The sequence below is a fragment of the Lathyrus oleraceus genome, chromosome 3 (assembly GCF_024323335.1).
Source record: "Lathyrus oleraceus cultivar Zhongwan6 chromosome 3, CAAS_Psat_ZW6_1.0, whole genome shotgun sequence".
NCBI lineage: Eukaryota > Viridiplantae > Streptophyta > Magnoliopsida > Fabales > Fabaceae > Lathyrus > Lathyrus oleraceus.
This window is the reverse complement of record NC_066581.1, coordinates 411984222-411995067: the sequence shown is the minus strand read 5'-3', so window position 1 is coordinate 411995067 and position 10846 is coordinate 411984222. Positions and strand designations below refer to the sequence as shown.

At 34.6% G+C, this 10846-nt stretch overlaps 1 non-coding gene across 1 annotated transcript; it reads left to right on the top strand.

Moving 5' to 3' along the window:
- The first annotated feature begins 10337 nt into the window (after positions 1–10337).
- TRNAE-UUC (transfer RNA glutamic acid (anticodon UUC)) lies at positions 10338–10409 on the top strand. The gene has a single exon. It is a non-coding gene; the product is annotated as a tRNA-Glu (tRNA).
- The last annotated feature ends 437 nt before the right edge of the window (positions 10410–10846 follow it).

Below are 10846 nucleotides of genomic sequence, written 5' to 3'. Positions count from 1 at the left end.
AGATAGACCTATCCATCGCCACAATCCCTCCCACACACCACAAGTCAAATAATTTCTCAGACATGAGGAATCTATCCAACCTACTACAAGCACTCCCATCCAAATTGTACCAAGTAAACCTCTTATTAATCATTGGGACATCCACCAGATTCATCGAACTAATAAAACCCTCAAAGTCCTCCGCCTCTCTTATGTTAAAATTATTCGAAATACCCTTCCTCTCCGCTTTTACCCAGACAGTATTAAAATCACCACCAACACACCACAACCCTTCTGGAAATTTTGATTTAAACTCAACAAGCCTCGCCCAAAAGACCCTATTCTTCTCAATAAAACAGGAAGAATAGACATTAACCAAAAAAAGATTAATACCAGACCACAACACATGAATACCAAGAAACCCTTCCCCAACAAAACTAGCCACCAGAGCAAAAGAATTTTTCTTCCACAATGTTAAAATACCTCCAGATCTACCCACTGCCCATTTAGAACTCCACTCCGCTATAGAATCATTCCAAAAAGAATCCAAAGAGATAACATCAATAGCATGAATCTTGGTTTCTTGAATAAAACACACATCTGCCTTAGAATCACAAATTAAATTTCTCAAAGAACGCAATTTAGCTTTGCATCCACACCCACGTATGTTATACGACGCAATAATCATTTAAAATGATTTGATTTTGCATCCACCGAATTAACCACACACTTATCGGCTAACTCCCTCACGTTTATAACTTCAATTTGCAACCTTTCAGGCCCTCCTCCCGTCAACCCCAAACATTTTGCTCTATGCCAAATATTACGCGCCACACCACTATTAACCTCATCAACATCTACCGGTTCCACACTAACACTTTCCTCCACCGATTCAAAAGAAGAACGATACTGACCAACCCCCTCGTTCTTACCGTGAGCAATTTTAATGCTATTCAACCTCAATCTAGGAACAGGCAACTCAGAAAGAGTCTCTGAACCATCACTATAACTGCCTCTGTAACCACTGCTCCGCACAGACAAAGCACTCTCCTTCCTGCTAACCTTCAAATTTCTCAACCTCTGCCCACCAACCAATAATTTCAACCCCATTACCGTCCCAGACAGTGTCGCCTCACTGTCCAGCAAATGTCCACCAGACCGAGAAAAATCCACACCCTGAACCACTTTTTCACAACTCCCCACAGCAGCCCTCCCACCTGCTACCACATCAACCGACAACGAAACAGATTCACCAAACTCATGTTCTGCCGAATCACCCACAATTCCTTTAACTCCAGCCTCCAAACTACTGCTCCCTAAAGGAACCCGCACACAGGACCCTGCTGACTCCGAAGATAACGAAACCTTATGCTCAGATTCTTTGACTACCGTATCCGCATCAACATTCGAACAGTAACCAAAGCTACCACAAACCTTCGACCCTGAATCCATCGCCTTCCCTCCAACCTGTGAAAACAAGTGAGCATGACAACGACCAACACCTCCAACAGAATGTGTAGCCGTCCCTGACCGGATGCCAGTACTATCCTTCGAACAGTTCCCATCACCTCCACTCTCCTTCGCAACCGAATCCAGCGATGATCCTCCATCCCGAGACACAGTCCGACTCTGCATATGCACTTCACCAGAAAACGCACCAGACTCTGAACGAACAGCAGGCCTGTGTCCGAATGGTTGCTCAAAATTTTCTCGCAAAATCAATTCATCTTCCTCGAACATATGATGATTATCTGAACCCTCAGCATCTGAATCAAATTCACCCTCCGACAACTCCTCATTCGCAGAATTAGTTGTACCTGTATCAACAGTATCACTAACAACCCTTCCCACCTCTTCCACCACACTAATGTCAAAAACCAGCCCATTGATCTTCACTTGAACCGATTCATTAAACCACCTTTTGCTTCTAGTTCGAACCAGCAATCTCGCCGAATCCAACACCTTCCTCGAAGCTGTATTGAAATCAGCCCGCACAAAAGACCCAAACAAGCCCACAAAGGCACCAAAAAATTCCACCGTCCAAGCGTGACACGGAATACCTAAACATCGAACCCACATCAATCGTTCTTCATCCACATGCCCGGGTTTCCATCTATCAATTGACGTGAACCATTTTCTCCACCAATTATGTCCTTCATCAACAAAAACCTCTACCGCACCCTCCTCCACATCTTCAAAGATACACAAATTAGGCCCTAACGGTTTGATGGAGAAGTCAAAATAGCCTTCAGACTGAAAATTTTTCTTCCCAGCATCAGATTTCATCACTCCCTCAGCAGCATCAGCCCTCTTCACCGCATCAAAACTCTTCACAACCTTAGTATCAGCAGTCACCTCGTTACAACCTATCACCTTCCCAGTATCTCCTAACAACTCTTCAGAGCCCACTTCATTATTCCTCACCACCGCAGCCATAATCACTTCCTTGTTCCCTCCTATCACCACTTTAGCAAAAGAGTCGACAAATCGCGTAGATAAACCATTCCGCTGCTCACCTCCCCCATCACGCGACTTCTCCACCCAGCCAATCCTACTAACTCGATTCTGATTACGAATAGAATCAAAAGATTTCGAAATCCTGGAAAACCTAGGAATATTGACCTGCAATTTGACATTCTCAACAAAGATATTATCCAATTTGCACGCCAGCCTTCTTGAATCAATTACATTGAAAAACCTCACGAACCCATAACGTTTTCCTCGTATATCTTTCTTCAACGGAATGACAACTTCGTCAACCTCACCAGACCTGGAAAAAACTTCATGAAGATCTCTAGCCTTGTATGAATCAGGAATTGAAGAAAAAAAGAAAGAGGTGATTTCTCCCCTCCTCCCAAAACCCGTCCTCACATTATCCCAACGTTTGTTATTGACTCCGCCCTTTCTTCGATTAACCGGAGTCCATTCTCCCTCTTCCAATTTCTCCCCTGTTGCATCAGCAAGAGAAGAAACCCCCAAATTTTTCTTTCCCAACCCTAATTTTTGATTTTCTCTCTCCTCCCGCTCTCTCATTTTTTCTCTTTCTTTTTTGCTCATCCACTCTATTGAATATTCAATAATATTCTTGAATTTTGAATTTTAATATACGAATGCATTGGAAAATTAGAGAAAAAATCACGGTCTTTGTCAGTAGATAACCAGAGAATAATATTATATGAAAATTGTTACAACATACAATATATCCTCAACTAACCCAGAACCCCATTACACCCACACATTTCAAAACAAATATTTAATCACATCTCACAACACTATAATACAAGAGTATAAGAGAACAAAGAAAGTCAATACAAGCTTAAAGTGCTAGTGACTGGTGCATCTTGGAATGAAGAAATTGAATCCTATATATAACCTTGGACTCCCTCTTCCTTCATAAAAATAAGCGATGTGAGACTTTAAAGAACTTGTATCCTATATATAACCTTGAACTCTCTTTATTCACAAAACTAAGCGACGTAGGACTTTTTCAACATGTATATTTTCAACAATTTCCACCTTGATTGAAAATAATACATAAGCTTTCATTGTCTTCACCGACAATCATACTCCATCATAAAGAGTATCAACATGTATATTTTCAACCAACCCCAACAATCTCCACCTTGATTGAAAATAATACATAAACTTTCATTGTCTTCACCGACAATCATATTCCACCATAAAAAGTATAGTCACTTGAAACTACACCACTCCAAGAATTTTCACATTGTGTTCACTGACAATCATATTTTTAAAAACTATCATATTCTCTCTTGAAAAATATATTTCACTTGAAGATACACCCCTTCAAGAATTTCACATTGTCATCACCGACAATCATATAGTTTATCATGAAGAATAAATTTTACTTGAAGTTAAACCCCTCCAAGAATTTCACATTGTCTTCACCGACATTCATAGTTTTAAAAACTATCATACTCCACCTAAATAAGAGTATACTTCACTTGAAGCTAAACCACTTCAAGAATTTTCACATGTCGAAAATCAGGTTGAAACTTTATGGTGCAACTTCCTTGTTGGCAGGAAGCTCTTCAACCACCAACATAATCTTGCACCTTGTGTAATCTCATATCAACACATCTTTGACTTAAACTTTACACAAGTTAAAAAAAATCTTCCAACAATTTTCTCTAACCTAAACTACACAACAAAATTTGTGATTGCAACTCAACAATTTCTTCACAACACTACCCTTCTTTTCTGATGTGGAAGATCAAACAAAACTACAACCACATAGCATACTAAGAACATTTATCTCCATGTCGAACCAAAATCTCTAATACTAGTTGTTGAGAAAAACAAAGCAAACATAGAGAAAAATGAGGAACACAATCACAACACAAGAACATAACGTGGAAACTCCGAAATTGGAGAAAAAACCATTGCCGTTGTTAATAGATAATCGGATAATAACACTATGTAAAAGTTGTTACAAGACATAATATACCCTCAACTAAGCGATGTGGGACTTCAAAGAACTTGTATCTTATATATAGCCTTGGATTAGTCTCTTTATTCACAAAACTAAGCGATGTGGGACTTCTTCAACATGTATATTTTCAACCAACCCAAACACCCAATACACATAATATGTATGGTTAGATTTTGAGGTGGGCCACTTTGGAATGGAAAAAATGGTTTCGAGAAACCATATCTCATCAGATCTATACACACCCTGTTTTACGCAATTGTAATAAGATGACTCATTTCAGGGAAACACATTCATTTTTCCTCTGATACTGAACCGCTAACCCCGGGAATAAGAGATTCATGAATTTCATCAAAATGTTTTGTTTCCCGTATAGCTTTATGTATTATTTTGTATGTGTATTTTAATCTTTGATAAAATGTTGGTAGACAAGTGCATGATTCTCCCCTCTTTTATCGAGCAAAGTTGAAATAGAGTGATAATCGCAGTTCCTGTCACCCTCAACATCCACAATCCATTCAATGTATTTGTGCATAAAAATTGACATATCTTCAACGTGTACGACTTTTGGCAAATGTGGTGAATGACATGGTTTTCTAATGCGAGAAACTTTGATAACACTTTTTCTTGAGATTTTGAAATTGGAGAGTTTGGAAAATGTGTGTCAACATGTTCGGAGTAGGAAGGAGACCGCTTTGTTGAATTTCCACTAAGTGTTGGTTTTACCTTTTTTGGAGCACCCTTATTTTTACCGGTTTCACAAGTGGTTTCAAATATGTGATTTCTGGATAGTAAATCTTCCCCAGTTGCTCTTTGATGTGAAGTTTCATGTTATAATAAACTTTCAAAAATCCCTCTTGAATCATCTCTCATTTGGTCATGGTAGATATATTCAATTTACCATCCTTCATCACACCATCATAATCAAAACAAAGCATTTTCTAGTGCGTGTAAATCTCACCCATACATATGAGTCTATCAAGTTTCATATTTTTTGAAATTACACAAGTACACGAAAGACCACATGTCTTCTTTAGTGTACAACCACACTTTTAGCTATCTGAACCTAATTTTTCCACCCGTTTGGCTTCATAAATAAAATTCAATTCCGCTCGAGATATATTTCCCACCAATTGTGAATAAAGATGTTGTCTCTGAATTTATGTTATAATACTGTAATGTTGCGACCAAATGATGTTTGTATCTTGTTATGATAATTTTGGATCATTTAGTTCACAATCCCAACCTCTACATAAATCACCTTTATTATTTTCCAACAAATTCTTCAATGTAGCATGGACATATTCAACTCCATTAGTTATTGTGTGTCTAAAGTGTCTAACCTGACTAGTCTAAGCACAAACAATATTCTCCTTCACCTCATCCAAAATTGTACTTTTAACATATTTCAACTAATACAAATATTTCTCACTCACACTCCTGAAATGTATGGAAAATTTATCATATAACTCGTATGTAGAAAAATTTACTATAACATTCCAAGAATCCATTATGCTTTCCAATATCACACCGACTTTGACCATTTTCCCATCTCCACCCTTGTTTTATTTGGTCCCTACTACATACTTAAATCTACTTCTCACATTTTTTGTTATATGATATGATACCTACAAAGTAATGCATATGATGTAGGAAGAGCCATTACAACTGAATTCATCAGTGCAGTATCGCAATCCGTGACAATGACCCATGGCATGCTTTTTTTTTTCATCATAGTTAAATACACTTCCAAACTCCAAGTAACATTGCCCTCTTTTTCACTTTCAAAAAATGCAAACCCAACTGAAAAAGTCATCCCTATAGAAGTAACACGAACGATTTCTAGAAGTGGAACCACATGCTTATCGGTCTTATATGTTGGTTCAATTATCAACATATTGCAAAATATGTTGGAAAACTTAATGGAATCAGGATGAGTCCAAAATATATCTCGAACGGGTTCTCCATCCACACACCATGTACCTAGATACATAGTGATTATAATTCAAATGCTTTAACAATTGTTTCATTTCACATGTTGAACCTTTTATCGCCTTGTTGTTTTGTGCACGGATATTATATACTTGTTTAATATTTGAGACATTTTAAGGTCTTTTCCATTTCAAAGTTTCAAGTATGTTTTTGGACTGCACCTTGTTCAATATCATGTTAGAGACAAGATCATTCTTTTCAAAATTAAGGCTACATGTAATGGAATGACCGACTAACTTGCAACATAAATCATGATAATGTGTACCACAAACCACATACATTAAATATCCACATATTATTTTCCTTAAGGTACCCCCCGCAATTTAAAAGTACACTAACATTTCCTCGTTTTGGTGTCATCCTGTTTCAACTTCTAGATAGGTTGTTGATACTTGCTGTGACACCCTAAACCCCAATAATTATTTTTCTTTATAATATAACATACATTGCAGAATAAGTGGTTATAAAATCAAGAGGGTATCACATTAACATAAATAACATAAAATTTCCTCATAAATGAGTGCTTTTATCAAAACATAACATCAAACATAGTAATTCCAAAAATATGAATCGTAATTCCAATGTCACCATATCAGAGCCTTATTACAAATTAAACCAACTAGTTGCCTTATTAGTTTAGCAAAACATAAGCATAATGGAAAACTAATGAAGCGGTATTCTACACCATTTTCCATAAGGTACTGCGAAACGACTACTCCTCAGTCTCGACCTGAGAATAATGTGCATATAGATTCACATTGAAAACCATAGAAATAGAGGAGTGAGAATACATTCTACAAAAACAAATAGTTTAATAACAACAAAGGAAAACATAATCACAATATACATTAGTTACACAATTCTTACGTCATTACACAAAATCATACAACATTATACAACATATACATGAATGCCTCAAAGTTCAAAATCGTACATTCAGTCATCTGTTGGGTTAACAAATAATACTGAGAGTGCAAAAGCTCTAGTTCCTTGTGAGCATCCCCACACCGCTTCGAAGAATAGACAGAGCTTGGTCTTTCATTACCACGATCCTCACCAATTAAGCCACGTGGTCGAAAAGAGGGGACCAACGAGCGTCAAGGGAAGCAAAATATTTTCACCCTGGAGAGAGAGGTACAAGCTTTCTTTGTTTCATACGGGTACCTATCCCGCTGAAGCTTCAGGCCACATATGCTGTCCTTTATCCGTTGCTTTTAACCATGATGCTAGTTGGATCAGAAAGCCTCCTAGTGACCAGATGCACCAAAGGCCAAAGCAGCCGAAGTGTGTCGATCATACTTGGCCAGAGTACTAATTTCTTCCTTCATAACATACCTAGAGATATTAGCCAAGTAAGCGCACTCCTCATCTAGAGGAGATGATTGGCGACCTTCAGTAGAGCGAGAGCCAAATCTTGCCAATAAAGGGCGAGTAATATGGCCTAGGATGTTTGATGAAGTCGACAGGTTCTTCGCAACGACATTATTTCTGACCGACCATAATCCCTCATAAGAAGTTGGAGTTGCTCTTCATTAACTATGCATTTTGCACAGTAACGAGTAAAACACATACATCAAGGGTTGTCCGAAATTCGGAGTTGTAACATCAAGCCCATGACTTCCTACATTACGATAAGGGCTTGAAGGTAACTGTTTTGGGCCGACCAAATTGACCATAAATGGATTTAAGCCAACCATACCGATCCCTACCAGCAATCAAATAAATGTCTCACTTCTCCCCATATCTTCCTAGTGCATATAGATTATCATTCTATTGATCATTAAAGATCTTAGATGAAAAACATCTAACGGTTTTCCAGAATTCAGTCCTAACTAATAACGAGTTAGTTATTCCCTCTCTAATGACTTGAGCATTAAAGTGCTAAACTTATAGCTTTCCCACTCCTCCGCGTCGAAAGCTACAATATATCATCACCACCGTTTAACTTCTCATTTCTGATTCCCGAACGGAATAATATGTAAGCTTTGTGATATTATAACTTATGTTGCTTATTATTTCGGTCCATTTACTTCTTTCGTGAACCTCATATGAAACTCTTTAATCGTCAATGTTGTACTATTCTGAAAAATAAAAATACTCTAATTTATTTAAAGACGGTCATGAGTGTTAAAAATTAGACTATTACACTAGTTGGTCATTCAACTAAACCTACCCCATGAGAAAGAAAAATGCTCTAATTTATTTACAGACGATGATGAGCATTAAAAATTAAGGTATTACACCAATCGAATCATTCAAAAAAATCAAACCCATTTGATTAATTTTAGACTAACGCTAACATATGCTCCAAGGGTACAAATTAATGATCTATTTGTAGGAATATTCTATTGGAATGCATGTATTTAATTTATTGAAACTTAAAATATTCTTTTATTCAACACAAAATTTCTAAATGTAATATCCTTAACTTGTCCCCTTAGAGCACAAGTTAGCAAGATTCTTAATTTTAAATAATTTTTCATTTTTTTTAATCATAAGTTATTGTAGACAAAATTATACCAAAATATATGTCATTTTATAATACCAATAAATCATTAATATATTTTTTTATACTCTTAAATATATATTATTCTCACTTTTTCAATTTATCTTTTCACTTTATCTTTTCAATTCTATTAATAAAAAACTATATATGTTTTAAATTTTTTCTTATACAAAATTAATTACACGATTAAGAATGGCTAAAGAGATTAATGTCACTAATCTTCTTGTGGACTTAGATAAAAATTTAATTATATTCTTTGTGTGAAAAGATCAAAATAATTTATAATTAAAAAAATGGTGGGAATATTATTTAAGAGCAACTATTACATTTTCCCCCCAAATGCAACATTTATTACATACTCTCTTCCTCTCATAAAAAAAATACAATATTAGTTTTATCAATTTAAATGATAAAATAAATTTTATTTACTAAAAGATTCTTATAATTTGTGGAGTAATTATGTGAGTTAAAGGAGAAAAATAATGTAAATGAGATAGATACTTATAAAAGTATTTCAATGGTTGGTAATGCTTGTAAGATCCATAAATAAAAAATTTGTATTAAAAAATATATTAAAAAATAAATTATTAATTATTAATCAAATTAATGCACCATTTTAAAACGAAATTTCTACATTCTACAACTTTTTATTTATGATTTTCTTAACATTTATTTTCAGGATACAAGTTAACTTTAACATTCAATTATTATATTTTTTAAATGAATTTTTATTTTTCAATTAATATAACTGTCTCATTAGTACATTAATCATAACTTCATAAATACTTACATTATCCACTAAAAAGACCCTCAGATCAATAACTGAATTGAATTTGAGACCTTTTAGATATGAGTCAACTTTTTAATTTAAATAATTCAATCTTCATTTGTCGATCATAATTTAATATCTCGAGTTTATTATATTTAAATTCTTTTCACTATTAATCAAATTTTCACAATTTTTTATTCAAATTTATAATTATACACATTTCCAACTTGATGGATTCAAGAAAGAAAAGATTATTTTCAACTCAATCTACCATTTGTTTGTAAATAATGTTATGATCTGCATTATATTAATTGATGGTTAATTTGCATGGAAGAGTATAACTAATTATATTTATAAAAAAAAAAAAAAAACTCATAAAATTTTAACTAAGAAAACTGATATAAAATTTTTGGATTTGAAAATAGTATTTATTCAATCTTTTTAATTTTTTTAAAATTTTAAAATAGAATTAATGTTAGACAGTGTCTCCAAAAAGATTATCTCCACTTAAAGTTAAATTATATGAAAGTTATTTTTATGGAGATCAAATCTCACATATACCCCCCTCATTCCCGACATGCAATATATACGTATTTATTGAGTTGTAATATATCCCCTTGTTTTCCCTATTCAAACAACAATCCGATGTCGTCCAGCGGTTAGGATATCTGGCTTTCACCCAGGAGACCCGGGTTCGATTCCCGGCATCGGAATGTCTTTTTATTTTCTGGCCAAGAAGCAGAATTTGCATCATCGCCATATACGATGTTTGTTTTTTTTCAATGGTGCAGCCTTTATCAAAATAAATAATACTTTATAAAGAAACTTCTCCAATTTAATAATTTCAAGTTTTACAAATTTTAATTCAATAAAAAGTTTTTACAAAATATTGGTTTATAAACTTGATTATATATTAAAATAGATTAAAATATGGATTTAGGTTTATAAACAAAAATTGTAATTGTAATGTACAATTAAAAAACTTGCAATCCGTGCCGTGCCGAATTAAACTGAAATTAAAATTACTTAATCGTTATGTTTAGTTAGTAAATCAAATCATATTGTACGGAAATTCCGGAACCGAACTATATGATAAATAAATTGAATTGAAAATGAAAAATACGAAAATAATAATAATTATTTTTTATAA